The 24,804-nt window shown below is 43.0% G+C and overlaps 1 protein-coding gene across 2 annotated transcripts in view; it reads right to left on the reverse strand.

Annotated features, from left to right (window-relative positions):
* The window catches only part of LOC135378912 (atlastin-2-like), a 277,503-nt gene that overhangs the window by 252,300 nt on the left and 399 nt on the right, over positions 1-24,804 (reverse strand). The gene's annotated exons all lie outside the window — the stretch shown is intronic.

A 24,804-nucleotide genomic window follows, 5' to 3' on the forward strand; every position in this document is an offset into this window, starting at 1 on the left:
ATCCTTAATATTTTTTCGCTATATATGTCCTGCAGGAGAGTAGCAATACAGTGGGTCTCCTTCCCATTGATGTCGAGCATCCTATATACCAGGTAAAATGCCTGCAGGCATCAGAGCAGGCTTTTTTGTCATCTAGGGTAGAAAAAATAATGTCAGGGAACTGTAGTTTCATAGCTGAAGGGTGGCTGCATTCATTTCTGCTCGAATCTGTATGATTTATACAGGGCGTTCCTCAAAACATCATTGAATTATAACAAAAAACCTACACCACCTGGAACCATGCAGTCTATGGCATTTGTTCTTATTAGGTTTGTGCCACCTCCTGATGTAGATGTATGTGTATCGTATGTTTAATTATATGAATATTTGCGAACTGGCTCGGAAATTTGCCAAGTAAATGTCACTTTTTGACCCCACCAACATGAAGATTGTGCCAAATTCGCTCAGATTCATGATAATTGACAGTTATATTCATGAGCTATCCCTTCGAAAAAAAATAGGCAAACATCATGCTTTTCGGAGCACCGGACCAGAACACGTGATGACTTTTTGAGCACAGTCGCGTTCAATTGGACGAAAGGGGGTTCAAACCCAGCCCACAGAGTGATAGTAGAAAAAGTAACAGTTCTTCAAATAGGGAGAAGGAAACCATTACTACAGTGAACGTGGAACACGATAAGCTGTTCCCGTGTTATCTCTTTCTGTGACGCCGGGGTGGGCTGGGTTCCCAACCTCTTTATGTTTGAGTGACAACGATTCAGCTGAAAAATTTGTCGTGAGCTTTCCTGTGGGAGCTCCGTAGAGCATGATGTTCAGCTGTTTTTCCCGATGGGATAGATCCTGAATATCCCTGTCAATTATAATTAATTTTAGTAGATTAGACACGCCCCTCAAATCATATGGCAAAAAAGTGACATTTACATAGCAAATTTCCGAGTTAGCAAAATATTACATAATCAGACTTATGTTACTTGACATGCACATCAGGAGGCGGCAGAAACCTAGTAAGAGCAAATGCCGTTGACCACATCACTATAGGTGGTGTAGTTTTTTTTACTATACTTCAATGACACGTTTTCCGGGACACCCTGTATAGTGCCAACCACAATTATTGTGACATATTACTCACTGTTACCAATTAACATCATCCCCATAGCTTTTCATGCGACAAATCACATCAATGCAAGTATTGCTGTCATAATATGCAGTGAATATTCAAAAATGACGCCATGGGGAAATGCTTAATGCTTTGTGAGCCGTGCAGGAAATGTAAGCGAGTCTAAGTAACCTTGCAGGTAGTGCACCCATCACCTGGACCACCTATAGAGGCTGAGGAACAGGTAGAGCAAATGTTCATTACAGAGGAGGTGTGCACTATGCCTTGTACTATAATGCTTGTAAAATTCCCGGCCGCTTCTAGGATCTTGTGGTGCCCTCCAGTAAGCGCAAATATACAACCGGTAATTATTTGCTCAGGTTTCACCCACTTGATGAGACAGTCTCCTTTTACATTGAGTCACATTTCATTTTCCATGAATTTACATTTCATTTCATTGTAAAATTATTTCTTTTAAACGAAAGATGTGTCAACATTACTTCGCATTGTTTGGCCAGCAGGGTGATGTTATTTGTGTTCTACCATTCAGGGGAGTTCGGGCTCTGCAATAGATACATGTCCTGCATACCATGAGGAGCAGCAGTCACAGGTAAGAGGACATGGAAGACACAGTTCTATGAAGTAATCAACGTAAACACCATAAGAGTACTCAAGAGGACTACAACCATTAGCCAGTGCGTAAAGATTAGCACATTAATCTTCCAGGCAACCTTTGTGCACTCTGAAGCACATGTACAAGCAGAAGACCATGTAAGACACAATGCAGCTCAATATTTAGCTGAGCTCGGATGGAACCCAATGTGCCTTGTGTCTAACGTGTATGAAATTATAGGACGTCTCTGGGCTGCTGTGGGACCCTCTTGTCAGTATGGATGTGGACGAGCCAGAAGAGGTATTCAAGCTGAAATTTGTTATTAAATTTAATGAGGATTTAATGAGATTTTATTTTAATGTCCGGAAACGTTCATAGCTGCTTTGCAGCTGTAAAGCAGAGTGCTGTCTCTTTATTTATTTGTTCAAATTTATTATTACTCAAGTTTCCACAGTTTTTTTCTTTTCCAATGAGGTTTACTATGTATACATACTGATGTGGTGTAATTGCTGTGTACCTAGGACAGTGGTGGTTCATCTTCTACTGAGTGCCCACCCAGACCTTCCTGCAGCGAAATCTGTCAGGTTTGTATACTGAGGGCTGCTCCTTGTTTATGGTGGTGTTACCGTCATAAATGGATATTGTTATACGATGACTGATACTAAATATGCGCTCCAATTTTTTTTCCATGATGTAGGCTGAGGCTGAGGCTAGGCTGAGCGCACAATCATCACGGGTCTTGGATAAGGTGAGGTCCGCTATGGGTATACACCTGCAAAACCGAATCAGTAGTCTAGCATGCTGGAGCCCATCACGACGAGCATGATTATTATAATTGTCCTAGATGACAAAGCATGTGCATTAATTGCTATGTGTTTGATTATCCCTAACCTTGTTTTCTCCTTATGATACGCAGAGATCATGCATGTTCCACTTGTTATTGAGAAGATTTAATTTGAAGATGATTCAGTACTGATTTGAGTAACACCTACTAATTCTGCAATGTACAATACATGTAATCATTTGAATCAATAAAATGATGAACTTTCAACACAAAGCATGTCGTGATTCTTTTCCTGAATACACCAATCATGAGTATGAAGATGCCCCCATGCAAAATACAAAATAAAGTGTATATGGTATGTGGAGCACATCAGTGGATGACGTTATGATAACAGCAGTTCAACAACGCACGATGTTCCTTCCCGTGACTAAATGCCATACTGCTGAAACTTATCCGCATCACGTGATGCTGATAACGGGCATTGAAGAGTGGGAAACCAAATAAGGTTTTAGACAACTTGCACAAAACTGGCATGGGAATTATACTAGGAAGAACAGAAAGAAGGGAACACCATAGACAATAAGATATTTCACCTAGTAAATGAATCTATTCTATGTTATACCTTCAGCTGATACGCCAGAAAAAGCATTCCTGAGGGCAAGAGTGAAGTGGTATACCTCATTACATATCAAAAGCAACAAGCAGATTAAGAGGTTCCAACAGGCAAACCGAAGACAAAAAAAGCGAAATGCTGATCTGAAAAATGTAATCAGGGATCTAACACGACAGAAGATACTGCTTGAAGAGAATGCCTCTGTCCTCGAGAGCCTTGGTGCTGCAAACCAAGAACTTTTGAAGCGACAAGTAGCAAAGAAGATTGGGAAAGCTTTACCAACACAGTATTCACCTGAGCTGAGAGCATTTCCACTAACGTTGCACTTCTTCTCACCTCGGGCCTATGACTATGTGAGGAGCGTGTTTGATATCTGTCTGCCTCGTCCAAAGACATTGGGAAAGTGGTACCAAACTATTGATGGCAGCCCAGGATTTTCAAAAGAAGCACTGAAGGCTCTTAAGATGAAAGCAATACAAAATGCTGAGTCTGGCTTTCCTACGCTGTGCAGTTTGATGGTCGATGAGATGGCAATCCGACAGCAACTTCAATGGGATGGACGGAAGTTCCAGGGATATGTGGATATGGGTGCCGGAGCAGAAGGGGATTGCCTACCACTGGCACAGGCTGGATTTATAGTCATGGCTGTGGCCATCAATGCAAGGTGGAAGCTTCCTCTGGGCTACTTCTTGGTTGATGGTCTTGGGGAGAACAACGAGCAAATACCACAACACCACACTTCACACTAACCTGCTTCTCCCACCTGATTATATTTCCAACAGGGTCGATCATGGTAAAAAGATTAAGCTTGTTCACTGTCATTCTAATCACTACCAACAATCATTCATTCCATCTGCAGTCAGGGAGTGGAATGCACTACCTGAGCTTATCATCAACATTACTGACCCCCAGTCATTTCGCCGTCACTTATGTTCACACTTCCGTATAGCATGATATTTTTCCATGCTTGACATCCAGTGCTTTATGTACTTTTTCTTCCTTGTTGTTATTTTTTCTTTTGTAAGTTCGTGTGCTTGCCATTCTATTGTGTTTCTTGCCCATTCCTCATGTAATGCCCTCGGACCTTTGAGGTAATGGAAATAAATAAATAAATAAATCTGGTTTCACAGAGTCTTGTCCACGCCCATGATGCTGGCATCACAGTTGTCTCGTTGACATGTGACGGCGCACCTGCCAATTTTGCTATGCTGAGGTGTCTCGGTTGCAACTTTAGTGACCCGGAAAACTTAAAAACCACCTTCCAGCATCCAGCAACAAGTGAACCAGTCGCAGCATTCATGGACCCGTGTCACATGCTGAAGCTCGTCAGAAACTCACTGTGTGACAAAAAAGTTCTCATCAACCCTGATGGTCATGTAGTTGGGTGGCATTTTATTGAGAAACTGCACACTGTGCAGCAGAAAGAAGGGCTACACCTCGCAAACCGTCTTAGGGCACCCCACATTGACTGGCGTAGGCAACCTATGAAGGTGAGCTTGGCGGCGCAAACGCTAAGTATGTCTATTGCAAATGCCCTCACAGAGTGTCGCATACAGGGCATGGATGGATTTCAAGGAAGCCAACCTCCAGAACAGTTCCTCAGAATCATCAATAACATTTCTGACGTACTAAATTCAAAAAGCCTGCACCAAAAGCACTGGAAGAAGCTACTGTCCGCAGCCAACCTCTCTGATGTTCAAGTTTTATTCCAACATGCAGACACCTACATCTCAAAACCCAAGGAGTATGCAAATGGTCCCACTCTGCTTCAGGGGAATCGCAAGACTGGGTTCTTAGGTTTCAAAATATCGATGAAAAGCCTGCTGACTATGTACGAACAACTAGTCAAAAAGAAGAAGGTACTTCATTATGTTGCAGCACATAAGATCTGTCAAGATCATCTTGAACTCTTTTTTGGTGCAATTAGATCATATGGACGGCATAATGACAACCCTAATGCCCAACAGTTTAGTGCGGCTTTCAAAAGACTCATTGTGCAGAATGAAGTCAGGGACATCAACTCCGGAAACTGCTTGCCACTGGAACAAATTGATATCCTCTATGTAAGCAGCGCAAAGGCAGTATCCTCTGAAGAAATCCTCAACACGACAACTGACCGCAGACAGCTCTTGCCAAACCTTCATGAGAGCAGTGAAGAGACCGCCGATCACGACTACTGCCCTGACCCTGGGTACATCTCGGAATGTGCGGGACGAATTGTGACTTACATAGCAGGATTTGTAATACGCAGGGTACAGAAGTCTTTATTGTGTGAGACTTGTGCAAGTGCACTGACATGCGCGCCCTCTTCACAGCCGACCTACTCACTAATTCGACGAAAAAGCATGGGGGGCCCGCTGTACCCATCAAATTGTGTGGTCAGAATTGCACAGAAATGTGAGCAGGTTGTCCGCACCGCAGCTGCTGAGAACAGGTTAGCTATGAAAAATATCCTCACAGTGATGACTTCCGAGATACTCCAGCAATTCCTTGACCGTAGCCTCTTCCCAACTTTGCATGAGCACATGTTTGATCAAACACCCCTTGAAAACCATTACGTCCATCTTATTCGATGTGTTGATTAATGTTCGGCTCCATCACCTGAGCAAGCAGACATCACAGGACCTCCATGTCAGAAAAGTAAGACAAATGTTCACGAAACTAACCCAGTTTAAGGACAGTAAGGTGCTCACCATGTGACGGTGAGAGTAATGTGAGCACACTGGTGAGTGTAACCATGCAAATTGTAAAAGCACTCGTCATTTCAAGATACTCAAGTGTTCCATAATCTGTAGTGTAAATATATTTTTACATTTCTTTCTTAAGTGTTGCACTCTAGCATACAGCAGTGATACAAGTAGTTTGTATATACTGTTTTCCTCCTAGCATTTCCGCGACTGTTAGCTCCCAGGTGAAAAATGCCTGCAATCCCAAGTGGTTGATGAAAGGATTTCCACCTGAAACTACTTTGAACAAGTTTGTACTTAAGCGGTTTCAAGTGGAAATCTTTTCATAAACCATTTGGGGTTGTAGACATCTTTCACCTGGGAGCTAACAGTCGCGGTGGACGCAAGATGCACGCAATAAAGGATTTTACTGCCCGCCCATGTCTTTACCAGTTCAAATATTGTAAGGAAAATAAAAAGTCAACGTTTACGCACTGAAATGAACGTCATAGACGGCACCACACAGATCGCACATTCGTCTCGCAGTTTTTCTTAGTGTCACAACGGTTGAATCGAACTTTACGTTACACTGTTCGGTCTCCTGTATCGAGTTTGCGTACTTTTGCGACACAAATCGAAAATATAACGCACGTTTCTCGCCGTGCCGTTCATGTCCAGCGATTCCGCCATGGAGACGACCGGTTGCTATATGCAGCCCCCTGTTTGTTTGTCCCACAACCTAGCAACGGGCCTCCGTGGATTGGTCACCTTCGGCCACATGACCTAAATGACATGCAAGCTGTGATGTCACTTCCAGTACATTTTTGTGTACTGGGGCCATATAGGAGTCCTCACTGCTTAGCTTTCTTTCCTCCATGCTTCCATCCCTCAGAACGGGTGGACTCGCCCGCTTCCGCTCGCCGCTAGGGTGTCTCTGCCCAGAGAAAATACGCCGCTCGCGCGTTCCGTGAACTTTTGTCCAGCACTGTACCATCACATGCTAGACAACAGCTGACGCACAGTATTCGCATATTCCTCTGAACAGAAGGGTCTTTTCCAGTGTACGACACAGTGAAGATCCTGGAGATAAAATCCCGCGTTTTCCTAGGGTTCGTTGCTTGGGCGTACTGTAGGTGGGGGAGCGGTGTAGGAGCATGGCTTTGCTGCATCATGTCCAATGACAGCGTTCTGTACGTGTTAAGCGTGTCCGCCAATTCAGATCTTAACATTTGTTTGGAAACGCTTGTTGCAGAATCGCTGTCCAGTTCCAGCAAATTCTTTCTGCTTGTGCTGAGATAAAATTTCTTTGGGGGGTGCTTTGCTCGCAGGAAAGTTAGCATTGGAGTTCGAAAGCACTGTTATGTGAGCACATTAATTCGTTTGATTTAAATGATCGAACATTACTACATTGCGAACGATTCCTAATGCGACATGCGTGCTCTTCAGTTCCGAGTAATTGTTTTCTTTTTTTTTCAAATGAACACATTCAAGTATTCGGGCGCACTTAGAATGCTATACAGGTTTTTTTTAGGCCATACAGATTTTTCATTAAAGAACTATAAGGGCTATAGAAATGCTGTTTTCACTTCTATCAACTCTGGGTCGGAGGACCTTCTTGGCCATATGCTGCTCTACCGTCAAATGACTAACTACCTAAAAATTATTATTTGTTAACTTCAACGACTTCTAACGAAAAATATGTATCGCCTAAAAAAAGACGCCCTGTATACTGAATGAATACACTGTTATTTACTGTTATTTAGCCGAACCAAAAGTGCAGCATGGCCAGCTTTGGTGGACAGACGTCGCCTAGTACTTCGCTCTTCCACCCCGTGGCGTCTACAGCTGAGTCCTCCCCAATCTGTACAGTGAAGCTGCTCTGCATGCCCCGCGCTAGACAGAACCAGTTATGCCGGCAATCTCCGCGCGACCTCATTTTCTTCCTATTCATGTTTATGACTCCGGACATCCACATTCACATATGCGCACAGATCATAATGGATGATTCGCCTGCCTTCTCGCTTCTGAAGGGGATGATGCAAAACTGAGGATACGTGTATCCGCTCCTTCCAGTAGAGTTTCTCCAGCAGCTGGAGCGCCCTCTACCAGCCACATGTTAACATTTGGGTAGTAACTTTGGGGTGCCTCTCCTACTTTCCTTCGGTTAGCCTTGTCTTGCTACATGGTATCCACTAAAGCAAAGCTTTTTACAACCGCTCAGTACAACGCACTTTTATTTAGTGGCTCTAGGTTAGACAACGTTACACTGCGCGTTCGTAATTTTTTGTAATGAAACATGTATGAGACGCGACAAGCTTGCCAGGCAAACCTCGCCGAAATAAAGGAGGATTCGAATACTATTTCCAATTTCTCCCGTGGATTCGATATTTTTACGGTTGCTCTTTCTTTTTATTTATTCATCTATTTATTTTGTTTTACTTTTGCGGTTTTGCGGTGGGTTCTATTTTTTCTGGTTTCTGATGGATAGGTTTGATGTTCTCTTTTGATACATTCTTCGTGGAATTCGAGCGTGAGGTGAAATTGTGGTGCTACACGGTCATCCTTATAGGAAGGGACCGTAATAAATAATATAGTGAGTTTTAGCATACCGTACGCTGTCGCCTTTGCGTAAGAAACAGCATCTTGGTTCTGCGCAATGCGCAAAGCCCTGCTTATATCTTGTGCGTGCAATGAACCATCAACGCTGTCTTTTATGGGCGCAAAGGCGGCAGCATACGTTATACTAAAACTCGCTATTAAGTGTGCAGCAAAATACGCGGAAATCCACCACTCTCATTACAGGGCTTTCTAAATGACAAGCTAAAAGACCTGACATAATATTAAGGTAAGGGTGTCGTCATACCTACTGTTCAATTAAAGGTCTAAAAATTGCTGTGTAGTTCTGAATTTTCGAAATTTCATTTTCGTTTCGAACGTTTCTGCAGAGTGTACTATTACGGTTGTGCAATGAGCTGGTTGCAATGAATGGTTGAGCAATTCAACAAACCGACAGTTACTGAGATTACGTGCGCGCGGAAATAGAATTTCGCAAAAGTCGACTATTTTGGCACGGTTCCAAACCAGCACACATTGCGACAATGCACTGGGACATCTTCAGCACTAGTCGAGTGTTGTGCATTCACGGGTCCTTGGCCCTTTGACAGCCCTACTATGTCAAAACATTGTCCAGGAAGTTCATGGGCTAGAAACCGTATCATAACAATCAACAACTTGAGCTATTTCTAAGGCCAAGTATAGGTAGCCAAGTAAGGAACAGCCGCAACACAGCCAAATCGCGTAGTCAAAGCAAGCGAGGATACGCACCCTTCACTGCAGAACATTTTGCACAGCGCCGGAAGGGGATATACGACGCTGGCTGCACCTGCGTGGTGCGAGGAGCGGATTGAGCCGAATCATGCAATCGGGTATTGCATGTTCTGTGGAAATTCAAAATGCTACGTCCTTAGACTAAGCGCGTTTTTCCTCGACACGCATTTCCCTTTCGGTTTTGTGAAACTTAATAGAAACAGGTGTGTGGATTAAATTAGAACTTTGTGTGAACAACGTGTAATGAGCCGCATTATAATTTTAACGCGAAACACTAGTGTTCCCTGGTATCTTACAGTCGGTTGGTTTTGAGGAGGCTCGAGAGATCACGCAAAATCGTTGTAGTGTCATTGCAGGTCGTGCATCATATCAATACTCGAAACGATGAAATCTGAGCATGATGTTTCGCCTACTCGCACATCCAAAATTCCATGTAATAGCAAGGGCAAGAAACGACGAACTCCAAATGTCAAGAAAGGGTATCGAAGAGTTTTCCTGTTTTGGAATTTGTTTCGCTGGGTCATGAAGCCGTGTATCTTGAACGGACGTTTACCGTATCACAGGCTTTCCCTGTGTCCTCTAGTGTTGTACATTTACCTCAGTCATGGGCAGTATCGAAGATACATGTATCTTCGATACTCTCTTTCGATACATTTTGTGTATCGGTATTAGGTATCGCGTGCCAAAAATGAGAGTATCGGAGTGTCGGTATCTAAAATCAGTTTTAGTGTACCGTGTATTTTAACGCTACTCGGTACTGACAAAAGACGCAAATATTGAGGCCGTTGTGAGACCTAGGGTCGGCGGCGTACAGGCGGTAGTACAAGCCAGGCCGCAGCGGCGTAGATTGTCGACCATAAATTCGCTCGAAGTTTACGTCCGTGCGCGCGCTCCATCGTCAAGGGCGCTGGGAGAGGAGGCGCTTGCGGCTTCTAGTTAGCTCCAGAAAAATATCTTCCGTCTACTTCTACGGCGGGCGCGCCGAAAACGCTCGTCGTTATCCGTAGTGACCTTACAGAGGACCAACCTCATGGCTTTTGGAACTGCGCTGCCCGATGCCCCACTGCTCAGTGCGCAAGAGCACGTCCACTTAACTTGAAGCATGGGTTCCACGTCTGTCATGCTGAAAGAATAGCCGCCGGCTTAGCTTGAACAATGTAACCGAGGCAAAGTCAGAGTCTACCGGGTAAGTAGTGCAATACCAACCGAAAAGCAGCTAAAAAAAGTTTCAGGTTTATTCGTATGTATAGATGGGTTGCACCGGCCCTAAAGGAAGAGGGAAAAGAAGCAGGCGGAGTGCGCCAGTCCACCAGAAAGAGGGAAAAGGCACTGGGAAACCTATGGTGTGACGTCACGTGCAAGCCATGTATAGTCAAGAGCACACACACAGGTACGCACGAAGAACATTATCTTAAAGAATCGTTTTTTGCTAGGCTGCTTATCGAAGCGATCCTTTCAAAATACCTATGGCTTCAGTCCAATCTAAAGTTCTAACAAGGCTAGCTGCTCAGACAGTGCAGCTTCATTAAATCCGTACGGTCGGATACGTTTAAGCCCTTTCAGAAAGAGTGCGCTATAAAAATATACTAAAGAAGTGAAGAAATAACGGATACATTCTTGTACTTCCCTAATCATATTACCAGGTTTATTATATTGGAATTTCAGTGATGTAAACTTCGCTAATCGTAACGTCACCTTTATCATATTCGGGATTTCAGTAATGTATCGAAATATCTACGATACACTACCGAGCATCTGTATCGAAAATCAATTTCGGTTCTCTATCTTGTATCGGTATCGGAAATACAATTTTTGAGGGTATCGAGTATCGGCATCGAAGATACTTTTTTTAACTATCGTGCCCAGCCCTGATTTACCTGCAGGTGACATGCAGGTCATAGCGCGCTTCGTTATCTACAATGTAGCAGTGTAATTTCGAGAGAGATCGTCGATTCTCCCGGAAGGGAAATTCACGGTGACAGAATAAATCAGTTTGTTATCGGTTCGATCGCTTATTAGCTGCGTATAATCATACTTTCTGGTAAAGACAGTGCTCGCTATGCACTGGACAACCTAAATTTGCAAGTAAACACAGTGATTATCCATCAGTTGTACGTGTATTTGCAAAACGTACGTACGTGAAGGCGTTATGGCAATTTATTTGCCTATATAACTTCCCGGACACTCGTTGATTGTACGAGAATTCGTTTGCATGTCTTCTACTAAGCATGACACCCCGTAACACTGAGCAAATACAGCTATTAAATTTCGTAATGATTTTCAAATTTGTAATCGGAACGGCGATTTTGGTCGCGGATGGTTACAAGGGGTGTAAGACACTTTGGTGCACTGACATGACAGTGCAAGGATATAGTGCACGGGAAAAAAATGTCCTGCAGAAAACAGCGGAAGTCACACCCCGCTTGTCATAAAGCCACAAGTTACGCAATTTCATTCAGTGCAGTAACTTGCACCTGTTATGTATAGTGAAAGTCAACATCTTCTTGCTTCTGTTTGTGGTCGGGGCAGTACCAAGGTGACGGGAAAATATTGCTTTGTATTCTCTGGTACGCCAAAAACTCAAATTGTTGTTTCCGTTTCACAATATGTATTTTCTTCTTGTTTCCTCTTGCGAGAAAGCGGTTCCCGTTCCCGTTTCCGATGCGAGGTTCTGTCCTTTTTCAGTACCAGATGTTCGTTACGGAAACACGCCGCAGACAGATGTGTAGTACTTTTGACACTCACTGTAAAACTGTCGCGTTGAAATTAGTGAAGAATTGAGTGCATTGTCTTTATCTTAGACGGTGAAAACGTGTAAACAGCCGGTTAAATTTATAAAAATCTGACCGTGCGGGAAGAAACATTACATCATCCATTAACCTCGCCTCTACCCATTTCCAGTTGAGTTCGCGGATGGCCAGATGCCCGGTTGGGGAGACAACGCATTCATCCAGAAGCGGTTGAGAACACGCTAAAGATTTTTCACTTTTCTCGCCGGTGACAGCTGATACCAGTGCTGCACTACAACTGTCTACTAAATTTTCGCGACTTTGCTGGTTTCCCGCAACGTGGTTGAGGACATAACGCAGAAACTAAGTTTACCACCAGTCATCGCCCTACACACAGCATCAACAAAGTATTTTCTCTTGCGGTATTTTTTTAATAATGTGCTACCAAACACGCCACAAAACATGGCGAAAATAACAGGCACCTAACAAAGTTCGTGAGCATTTGTCCGCTTTGAGCTTTTGGTAGGTGAACAATTGTCCAGTGAGCAAATGTCTGGTAAGCAAGCGTCCGGGATCCTAAACGCAGAGTCACGCTCAGGAAAACGCCATCAGCGGACTACGCTAACCTGATACACAGTCACCGACAGATATCACGGACGGTCAACACAGACACCATCCGTGTTATCTGTCGCATTGCCTTGTCAGGTATATGTACACGTCCAACACAATCTATTGATTCTATGATTTTGTCTGTTTCAACAGGATCTCCTTGTTCTTTTATTTAGGTTGAGCAGTTTATTCTCCAAACGTGAATTTTGCTCGGTTTATTTTGAGGCACACCCAATTTCGAAAGATCTGTTTTGAGTATGGCATACCAAATTATATGATTTTGTTATGCCCATATTTCTTTCGTTGACTGGAAACAGGAATTATTCTCAATTCCGACTCACACGTAACAGCGGGGAGCAACGGGTTAACTTTCATTAACATGTACGTTCTTTTGAATGTCCTCGCAGCGACAAACGAATAGAAGCATCCACTGCTCCGCAATATTCGTGAATCGTGACCGATAGGTCTGTGCACTGAAATGGCAATTATATGGCATCTCATTATAGCTAATTGGAAAAAAATCATACATGGCACATTTTCGCCATTCCTTTTTTACCCCTTAAGCTCGTTCTGTGTAGAATCCGAAGAGGCGTCATCTATTGAGTATAGGGACGTTGTTGGTCGTGACATTGAAGGCACGTGTCGATTGCAAGGGGACAATGAGGGCAACGTTGAACGGAAAGGCGGGTAACCCCTGGCCCATAGAATTATCGAATGGCACATGTGCACGAAGGCGTCGTCCCCACAGCATGGCCTTCGATGACACATATGTCTACGAAGTCTCTTGTGTGGAAAATAGCTTGGGCTAAAAAGGAAGGGAAGGCCTTGCCAGGTGACTGCTGTGGTTCACTTTGCGCTCGAGTGAAGTCATAAACTTTTACGAACGTGTTTTCTGCAGTAGATTCAGGATTATCTATAGGCTCCCTGCACTTCGTCAGGGGGCAGCGCGACGCTCTGCTTTCCGCACCACTCAGCGGCGGGCCTGTTTCCAACTGGGTAGGTGAACCGGCTGCAATGGCTGCAATTTAGTACGACGTGGTTCGATAATTCAAATTAATTTGTTATGCGACTTCTTTCGGAGTTCTATAACTTGAAAAAATGCATTAAGCTTGACAAGAGTGGTCATATGTAGGGAGTACGTGAAACCCGGTGAAGATAAACCCTGGCAAAGTTATAATTGCAATATACGCTTCGTTGCGGTTACTGGCAAACATGGTTACGGCGTACATATCAGTCGTTGCTGTTTAGAACCAATGTTTCGTTGAAACAGCCAACACTTCTAGCACGTGTATCGCAATCGTCATTTATGTAATTGTTGTTGTTTTAGCACGTGATGAAATATTCTTTACGCCGCTGTCCATGTATTGCGCTGTCGTTCCGAGCCGTGTTACACATTACGGCGTCCTGAATTGAACATTATGTATTTTGTGCACTATGATTTTGACATTTATTTTACTTCGCAATATAGTACAGTTGTGAAACATAGTGAAACAAAACAAAGTTGTCTCATAGTTGAAACCAGTTTCGAGAAATCATGTTACTAACAGGAACAGATACCGAGAAACTCTTCCAATAGATGGAATACATTCGAGAATAACAACACAAATGAGGAGACACTAGTTATGTAGGTAACAACTGAGTTATAGATCATAAATCAGTTATTACAATATAAGTGACCCTATATTTCTTTCAATCTATTCTCTTGCTATATTGTGTATGTGTGTGTGTTCTGAGCGATTTGAGCAATATGGTGAATCTCAGGAAAGATGGCTTGCTCAGACTTGTCGCGCTTAGTGTGAGCTTAACATGTGTTAGCAAAATTGTATCATGCTGCAGTTTTCTGGACTCTACATCAACGCTTAGGGAGTTTAGAACGGTCTTCCTGGGGCTGGTATTTGTTGACCGCAAACATTTCCGAAGTACAGCAGCAGGCGCTTTTGTTTCCGTTCAGCGAACATTGTTCCCTATCTTGTTTGTGAATTAGTCTTCTTCAAATTTAGGATGATAAGCTTGCTTTAACAAAGAAAAATATTATCTTGCCGTTTGAATTATTTTGAGTGACAGATACCCAGCGCTGTCGCGATCGGCTTCCCTACCTTGAACGGGAAAGCGGTGAAACTTCAAACGCTTCAAACGCTTCTCAGTTTCATCGTCAACATCGCCTTCAATGTTAAAAAGATTAACAACGCAACAGTATCTCCTGTTGTGACCAGCCTTCGTTGACACATTTTATTGTTGCGACCTGCGCTGTTCACTGCCCCACATTGCCACCAGGTGTCAACCACGACCTACTTAACTTTTTTTTTGATTGCGTGTTAGCTCCGTGGTCGTAGCCATTTTTAATAGAGATTTTTTTACATAAAACAACTAGGACTACGTGTACATTAGTTTCGCACTTACGCGTATGCGAGTGGAGGAAAACCTTATCTGCAAGGTAATTTGGCATTCTAATTTCCATAATTTACTAAGATGTATTATTTTTTTTATTAAGCTGTTTTTCTTTCTTTCGAGAAACAGAAAGAGCAGAATTGCTCGCAATTGGTTTAGATATGAGATGAATCCTTCATCTCATCCAAATTATTATCCACAGAGGCGACATTTGTTTTTAGTGCACCGTTTCAGGTTTTTCATTATGGAGATACCTCGCTCGCACTAACTCGGAAGTCGGCAAGGGGAGCGAGCCCTAACCTAGGGATGGCTGTGTGTGCGACAGCTGATACCAGTGCGCTGAACTGAACTTCTATTTTTTAAAAAACAACTTCAAAATACTGCAGTTGTAGCGAGATACTTTCCTTGGTTTTGTCGCATATTGCGTTCACTTCATCTGGTTTTTCTTTTCGCCAAGTGGTGTAACCCCCACTTTGACCATTGCGGCCTCCCTAAGGTTTATCTGTCTTTTTTGGAAAGGCTGATAGTTACATGTGACACATTGTAGTGTACCGCAGCCAGCTTCACTGTTTGACTGATAATTTGCACGGTTACTTCTTTAATATTATTTGAATTACTTTCGTCTGATACTGTACCATTAAATAGGATAGGAATCCATTATGGTTTAGAATGATTTTTCCTTTGCAATGTTCCCACACTGATCTTGGTGACAAGTTATCTCTCATTAAATTTGCTTTGAGTTGTATTTCACACTGCTTACAGCATAATGTGAGAATGAGAAAATGTACGCTTCACATGTTCTCAGCATCCTCTACAGCAACTGCTCTTGGGCTTAAAATCCAGAAACTACAAAAAAAAAAAAACACAAAACAAAGAAATGTAGAACAGACGACACATCAAAAAGGACACGACAAAATGATTGGGACTGTGTTATGCTATACATTTTTGTGTGTGTGTGTGTGTCTCTCTGGTTCTGCATTTTTGTGAACATGTGCCATGTTGCCGGCACCCTTGCCCTCTTGTCACAAAAACAGCCTCAGACATAAAAATGCAGACAAAAAAGTAGAGAACTCCAACTTAACATAACAAGAGAGAACAAAGATGGGGACGCAGGAAGCTTCTAGAATCTTGGCACATACGCGGTGACCCCTCGGTTTGTAACAAAAACCGTGGCCCCTCCCCGAACAATATTCCCATCTCCTTAAATAGCGACCGGTTGTGCAATCTCTCTTTCAGTTTGGCACTGATGATGTCCGTGGCATGACGGATGAGACGTCTGACTTCTCTACTTTTTTGTCTAGTTATGTCGTCTCCCGGCTTTTGGAGTATTTTTGCATAAAGATGCAGGTTGTGAGAAGCACATAAACACTGCTTACATTGCTAACCTGTCTGTCACAAGACATGTGAAAGGATTGCCAAATTAAAAAAATGATTCTGAAATACATAATTCCCATAGAAGGGAGAGTAAACATTGGAATAACAGGTAAAGGTAAAGCACTGAAGTGTTGGCATTCTTCTGATGTGTATGATATACTGCTCTATTTAACCCATGACATATATGTTGTCAAACATTAACTGCTTGCATTCACCATCAAGATGCTATACTTATTCCATCTAAGCGACTCATCTTTACACGGACACGTGGCACACCATTTTGGCAGAAAGATTTGATATCTCTGCTTGTTGGACATATCAAGCAAATACTGTGCCAAAATTGTGTTACCTACATGACATGCTGCATCTGCTGAGATATGTTACGGGAGAAATACTCCTGAAGCGATTAAAGGAAGTGCATACAAGTACATATGCTTTGCGAAGTTGTTCCAAAGTTCCAAGTAGTTGTTACAAAGTATGTTCGTGTTGAATTGGCAAAGCATTAGTCACCTCGTAACAAAGTGATGAAAGGAGCTAGTGAGAAATGCGAAGCCGCAAGCACTGTTCACAATTCGCCTCTTCGCCTCTTCGGCCATGTTCACAATGGGCAATGACGCTTTTCACTTTGCGTACTACGGACGGACTATGCTATGAGTCGTTTGCAGTGTTTATGATTGATGTAGGCCATGGCAACTACCGATGAACTTTGCAGAGTGTGCAATGATATCTTTTGTGAACAAGACAAACCTCAATATATTCCCATGTAATTTTGATCCTACAATTAATTGAGTTGAGGGTTTCAGGTATTTAGATGTGCACCTCTCTCCTGATATTTAGCGGAAATCGCACAGTAGTTACGCATCCTCTAAGCCTCTTAAAAAAATTGTTTTCTTGAAGTGGACAGGAAAACTACCTTTCGCAGACAGTACGCTGCTGGCATACAAAACCCTTGTACAAAGTGCCTTGGAAGCGGTACAAATGACATCATGCTGTTCATCATAAAAACAAATGACATTGCACTGTTGAACCGAACCACCAATTTGGTACAGTTGAGCTACGCTCAAAGGTAGGGGGGACGAGTTCGCGTCTAAAGGGCACGGTCTTGAGGGGATTACGGTGGTCTCTGAGAGAGCACGCGACATTCGGTCCTACTTTTCTTTCCAGAGGAGGCAGCAAACAAGTGCCGATTCGTGGAACCCAGCCCTCCCCTTCCGATTTGTTTCGGTATCAGTCTGTCTACTAATGTCATGATGACATTTATATTCTGTTGAGTTTCTTACGCGCTGTCCCGGTCATGCATGTAGGTAGGTATGCCAAGAATTTTTTTTATTATTAACTTTTTTTGTAGTTTGAATCCCTCGAAAAACCATTGCACAGCACTAGAACACAAACATACATACGCTACATAATGACCCAGTTTCACAAACCTTTCCAGCATCTGAACTAAGATGAACGGTCATTAAACTATCTGCTTCACTAAACGAGTTCTTACTGAAATATTCACCACATCACCGATGGAAAAAAAGAAGTGTCTGTTAAGTTCAAGAATTGGCAACCCTTGATATTGGTTCAGTTAACCAGCGTTGGTGAAACCGGGCCTATGGCATTCATCACATCACAAACCAAAGTGTGTAAAAATAATTGAGTGCTAGCATGAAGTTTTGGCAATTGTGAGTAGCATTTGAACTGCTGCCTATGTAGCTGCAGCATAATTATAAGTAATTCAGAAAATGTAGTACAAAACTTGAGGGTACTCTACTCTATCTTCCTCTGCATGGTACTAAAAACTGTGATGATTCCAAGTGCTCATCATCTTGGCCCAGATTCTGTAGCAGATTTATCAGCCATTTGTTTTCCTATTTGTGGTATTGTGGCAAACTAGCCACTCCACCCACATACCAGCATTCCTAGGTTACACGTAACATGTAGTTGAAGTGTATACGAAGAGGGGAGTTAAGCCCTATAGATCACATAAACAAAATACAGAAACCGACACTGAAGATTTTCGTTTAAATTTAATTTGTAGAAGCTTTCGCGTGGAGGTCCACGCTTCCTCAGGTAGGACCTGAGGAAGCGTGGACCTCCACGCGAAAGCTTCTACAAATTAAACTTAAACAAAAATATTCAGTGTCGGTTTCTGTATTTTGTTTATATAACATGTAGTTATAAGAGTGGTTTAAACCAGCTCGCAGAAGTTGCAGATGTTGTTCATCAACTTTATTTTGAGATGGACCGGGAGTTTCATTGTCAGGGGCATACTCTACCCCATAGCTGCCTATGGTATGAGGAAGAAAATAATGTTCCATGGAGTCCAAAATTGACAAAAGAGCTTTGAGAGCAGGCATTCGTGGGCTCGATTTAGCCATACGTCAAGCAATTTTATCTGAAAATGGCAGTTTGGAAAGCTTGGTGGTGTGGGCAGTGACACAGACTATACTCTGGGTCTTCTACAGCACTGCAGTGACAGTATCTGAGTGAGTCAACTTGCCTCAGGTGGTAATGACACTGAGCTGTAAATGCCCCATTGAGTCACAGTCCATGAGTCACAGTGCACCATCTTGGAGAGAAGTGTTTTTCGTGGCATCCGAAAACCAAGCTCTGGGGCAACATTGCTCAGTATAGACGGGAGGGAAATGTCAGTTGTTCATTGACAGGAAGACTATTTATACAATCCATTGATGTGTTGGTGAACGATATCTGCTGTGTACATGACCACTAACAGTCCTTTGCTATCATTCACTGTGATTTAATTAAACACCTCCCTCATGTGACGGTATTCCCGGCACAGTTTTACCTTGCTGAACCACTTATCGCGGCTGTTATCAAACATAATATTAGCATTAGCGGTTCTTCGTAGGCTGAGGCCGAGGAAAGCAAGAGACGTTTACATGATGTTTACGTGATTACCGTCGTGACAAACGGTCGACACAACAGTTTTGCGGTACGTTTTATATGTTGCTCATCCTGGACATTTTTCGCTACTCGATTTCCTGTCCAAAACAGCTACGACTGCATCAATGTCACTTCACTCATGAATTCCTTCATGAGTTGCACGCGCGTGTTAGCACACCAAGTTGTTACACGTCTGAAAAATACCTGACGAAATTGGCAGAAGAAACATATGCTTTATTAGAGCTTGCAGTGATTATCCTTTTTATGCAGCCCGTCCCGCAACACCATACGGCTCCGTCGTTACTCCATTTTCTCAAATAGCCTCGTCCCCAATGGTAGCCGAACGGCCGAACCGCTGAAGCGTTGTTTTCCTACGCGTAGTTATTTACGTCTGTAACTTAATTAAATTAATGAATAATTGAGAGATACATGCTGAATACGACACGTAATTGCATAAAGACTCCTTATTCCGGAGTTATTCTTAAAGGGACCGAAAAGTGAATATAAACCTATCAAAACTTTATGTTCAGCGAAAAGCTTGAACCTTCAAAAGTTCAAATATCAAAGAACTCCGATGAAATCGCTGTAGTTTTTCTGTAATCGAATTTTCCATAATTGCATGTCCAGGGACCTAGTAGGAAACCGAGCAGTCTGTCAACAATTGCATGACCCCGCGCCATCTGTCGAGGACGCATGTAATACGCTCACTTCCGGGCGCTAATCCGGCGAAAACGAAAATGGCAGTGGGCATTTGTGACTACTTTCTATGTCGAGAATGTTGAGCCTCTTGGACATGAGTGCGCTGGAATTCCGCATTCGAGAACTGTCGCTCACACAGAACTGTTGTTCGTGCGTTAGCGTGCTGGAAAGTGTATTCTTCGCAGCAGAAGATTCCTCGTCCAGAGATTAATCGGAGTCACATTCGTCCTCAGCAGTAGCTCACCATGCCGTGAACATGAACTGCTTTGTGAAATTTCCATGTATCAGGGAGAAGCACTTGTGTAAGCCGAAACAAGCGCTGTTTTTTCGTCGTGCAGGTGTTCATGTGTGGAATGCATACTACGGTACGGATGGATACTACGGTTTTTGCTGCCGAGGGGTAGAGAATGCGTGTAAAAAGCAGACAGACGATTGCATCAGAACTAACGAATATTTCGAAATACTGTGCCTTGACACCGAAGTACTGCAAGTGTCTTTTACATACGTCCGAGAAACAGAAGAGCATGGCTACCTACACGGCAGCGCCGTGTGGTCTTTAGCGCTACTTCAACGGAAAACCCTTATTTCTTCAGGAACAGCATCTTATAATTACTAGTTTGTTCCTGGAGGGTTAAGTAACCTGTGGGCATAGATGTATTTGTAGGTTATACTCATGTCTCAATTGAGTCTCATGTGAGGAGTAAGTAAGATAATTTTCATCAGTGTCATTCACCTGAACTGTGTTCATAACCTTTTAGTGTACTTCTTAGTGACCACGTTTCCAAGTGTCAACTAATTGGGATCTAACACTTAATTAACTCTGTTTTGCTAAACGGAGTAGTACTTGTAACTGGTTCATTATCACGTCACCCATTAGACGTCACCAACATTTGTAAAGAAGTACTTGAGGGCTGACTTCAAGTGTTATTAACCCTTGATCTGGTTTCAGAGTTAACCATGCACCATTGGTGTACATAGTACTCCAAAATGGCTAAATAATTTATTGCATAAGTTCTCTGTTACTGTAATTGAGATGTACTTTTGTAAAGTACTTTCAGTGCCCGGCAAATTGACACTGGCTTCAGTGTACACTACAAATGCATCGTAACATTTAATTGAAATATAATATAACAGCAGAAGCAACATTTTGTCACAACTCAAACTATATCTTTCTTTTTTATTGTCCAGGGAATTAGGAAACAGAGTAGGGCTTCCTGCCCTGTGATGTTTTGACGTACTTGATAGCGTTGTAAAACCTGCAACAAAATAAACAAGAGCAGTATAAACAGTTTCGTCTTTCCCTTTTGAATTTAACAAGCTAGTTATATTTTACCATTTGTTCACTTTTGTATTCTCTGTTGGTGAAAAGATTACAGGAACAATAATGCTGCAGATCGAACAATGACCTGTCATCTTGATGAAGATCAGAACATTTCTTCAGGCATGCTAAGTGAGACAAAAGAAATGTACAATGAAGGTTGTACAAAAACAGCAAATCTCCGTCGATTAAAACTTTATGTATGTAGATGTTACAATATCGTGTAGTTTCCATCCAAAAGTAGGACTAAGCAAGGTTGTTTGGTAGGTTGTTGGCATGTCGATGTGCTATACCGTTACAGCACAAAATATAGATGTGGGGCAAACGCAGTAGACAGCATGATGGCTCTCAAACTCAAGTGGAGATTTATTCAACAGAACAAGAAACCGAAAGCATGAGTATAGAGAAAGGCAGTACCCATGCAGTGTATGGTGAACCACATTAATCTCTGAGAAGGTAGGATCGGAAGAGCAATAAAGAGAAATGACAGTTGCGTCCGAGATAGGGTAACTCTGCAAATTTAGGACCAATATGATGTGGTAACCTTGCATGCCTCACGGCAGCTCTGACACATATTGATCAATTCCAGTAATGGGACTTCAAATACAATGAACGTTTGCTGTTTCACTGGGCATTCAAGTGTAGAAGATGCATCTCTAGAAAATTAATTAGCGTTCCTTAGTCATAAAGTCACAACTACGTCTCAACAGGAAGTATTCTTGTACCCTTCAAACAAGCTAGTAGTTCTCACCAGTTTCTTCTCCCCTTGTTGACGTCATACTAATGTTCTGCACCTGTCCAAAGACTACAAAAAATGTCACAATGTCTGCAACACGTAACAAATCTAGTGCTTCCATCTGTGGACTTTGCATACCTGTTTTCAGCTATTTCTGTCATGTCAGTGCCTGGATCACGCAATACGTAGTAGTCTGGCGCCACTTCAACACTGGAAGGCCCCTGAAATTAAATTGGTTGATGTTGACAATATTGAGTACGGGACAAGTAGGATAACATAAGTTAAATGGAATACGTCACCGTTATATTATAATTTATACATGTGTGACGTCTGTACACACCTACGAGTTGTGTTGAACTCGTCACCTCGGTGAAGCAAAATCACTGGTTACTGAACGGCAGTTTCCTTCGGACGTCTTCGCAATTCGCCTTCTACGGCATCTTCTTAGTCATCGGCAGCAAAATGAGCTCAGCACACACGACACGACTGCTACGTCTAATAACCGAGTGTTTCGAACCACATTCGTTTTCGCGCACTCTCTTCTTGAATCTTGTGGTAGAAAACGCCCGCCGCCGATGGTGAACGAACATGATTTTTGCATCCCCGAACACCAAGACTACACCAGGCACATGTAGGCCTCTCGAATAATTGACACAACAACCACGAACATGTCATTCACTTCTCTTCGCGCGACCAACACGACCACCCACGACGTAATCAATAAACGCGATAACACAAACGGCCTTGCAGATGGCGCGGCGGATCGTAGCTCGTAGCGGCGAAGTAGCTGAATGCTTTATTAACGTAAAAGCTATGGAAGTGAGCGTCATTTTTGAAATGGCGTTTAGCTGTAAGATAATGTGCGTCAGCTTTGTTCTCTACAAAATTAACTCTCACGTGGTAAGGGTTGACCAATCCCTGGGGGCCCTGGACCTGAAACCCAAGTTGCTCTTTTTCGCCGTTCGCTGGCAGCACCGTCCATGTTCCGGCAATCTTCAAAATATTTATACGTAAAAAATATGCGGAAATGAGAAGTAATGCTTTCTGTATCTTATCAAACAACGATGTTGTGCACGACAGTGGGCAAAAATATGGGGGTTATTTTTCACTTTTCGGTCCCTTTAAACACTGACTTTCTCACATGAAACCATGCTTAACACTGTTTGTAAGTCAAACGTCGCCATGCCAGTCCTGGACAGCTGCTTCATGCTTAACACTTATTTTTCACTTTTCGGTCCCTTTAAACACTGATTTTCTCACATGAAACCATGCTTAACACTGTTTGTAAGTCAAACGTCGCCATGCCAGTCCTGGACAGCTGCTTCATGCTTAACACTTATTTTTCACTTTTCGGTCCCTTTAAACACTGATTTTCTCACATGAAACCATGCTTAACACTGTTTGTAACTCAAACGTCGCCATGCCAGTCCTGTACAGCTGCTTCATGCTTAACACTGGACTGCACAGACCCATTGTGATTAATTTTGACAGCTTGGATTTCAAAGGATTGGAATTTGAAGGGTGGATTTCTTAGCGTGGATTTCAAAAGTTCTATTATTAAGAGTGGGTAACAGGGTAAACCCGCCGATTCCAACCGGTACAGCCGCCGCGATGTCGCCTGTTTGAGCGTCTGCGAACAATTTTCAAAACGACCAATCATCGCTCAGAAAACGAATTCATCCTCATGGGAACCAATCAGTAATCACTAGCCACCGGACGTCTCCATGACGTTCAATTTATGACGTTTTCTGACGTCCGATGACACGAAACGCATGAAGCGCCTCACTTTATCCCGCAAAGGAACTGGCGAGTTTCGGGCTCTTGGAGATAGCGCCCGATTTCTCCCCGAATCCTCGTCCATTATAGCACCCGGTTTTTCCCTCTCGAATTTAAAGAAATCATAAAACCCGAAAACGAAGAACCCTAGAGTCATTCTGTAAGCAAGTCCAAATAGATTATCACTTCAAAACGTTCGCGAAACGTTCAGCAAAGCTGCAAATGAATGACAAACCAACCGAGACGATCGGAGAAGCTGAGCGACACGCCACGTCTGGAGCACGCGCCGCGACGAAAAACCATAAACATATAGGCAAGTAGGAGCAAACGATACGTGAATCGTAGCTCAAGGTCAGGCCGGTCATGACACAACCAGCCTGGTCTCACGGCGCCGGGCTTACCAGGAGGAAACCGTCACTTCTATAAAGGAGACCAAGAAGAGTGGAAAAAAGGAAAGCATAAAAATTTATTTTGCGTGCCATCTAGTGAAAGAAGAGGACGTCACCAAGCCGGAGCGTTCCCCCTTAACAGAGCTACACGTATTGCAAACCGGGCATGCTAGGGTACTAATTTCCGGTATCTGCCCGTTGAAACGACAGATAAATTTTTCTCAGTGTAGTATAAAAGAGTGCGTTTTTGTATTAACGCGGCGCCCGTTATGAAGGAAAAGTATAGTAACAAGAACCTGTAAATGGAATTACGACGCGTGGGAGAACAATATTCCACCTATTACACGCGTAACTAAATAGCTGCGGCGTGGAGTCCTTACCTTCTGTAAAGACAATTTGTGTGTAACCAACTATTGTGCAATACCTACTTGTATTGAGTTATTGTGTATTAGGTATTTTACGTACTCATGTAAGTATTGCATGTGCATTGTGTTTTCTGAAGGGAAGTAGGGAAGAGGAACGGACGGATTTTCGTTACCGTTTCCATTTTCGTTACTGCTGTATTTTCCTTTCCGTTATCCATTTCTGTACGCGCACCCGCTCGCATCCAACACTTTCTAGCTGCCATATGCTGCATACCTCAAGCGTATTTCGATAATCTCTTGCAGCTTCTCCAGTGATCAGAGTGGAAATAACGCGTACTTTCGACACCACGGCATCGGGGGAGACGTCCCGCCATGAACAAAGAAGAAGGCAAAGGAGAAAGAGCAAACCAAAACGCACAGAGAATGTGTA

Source organism: Ornithodoros turicata, chromosome 1 (genome assembly GCF_037126465.1).
Source record: "Ornithodoros turicata isolate Travis chromosome 1, ASM3712646v1, whole genome shotgun sequence".
In the NCBI taxonomy this organism is placed as follows: domain Eukaryota; kingdom Metazoa; phylum Arthropoda; class Arachnida; order Ixodida; family Argasidae; genus Ornithodoros; species Ornithodoros turicata.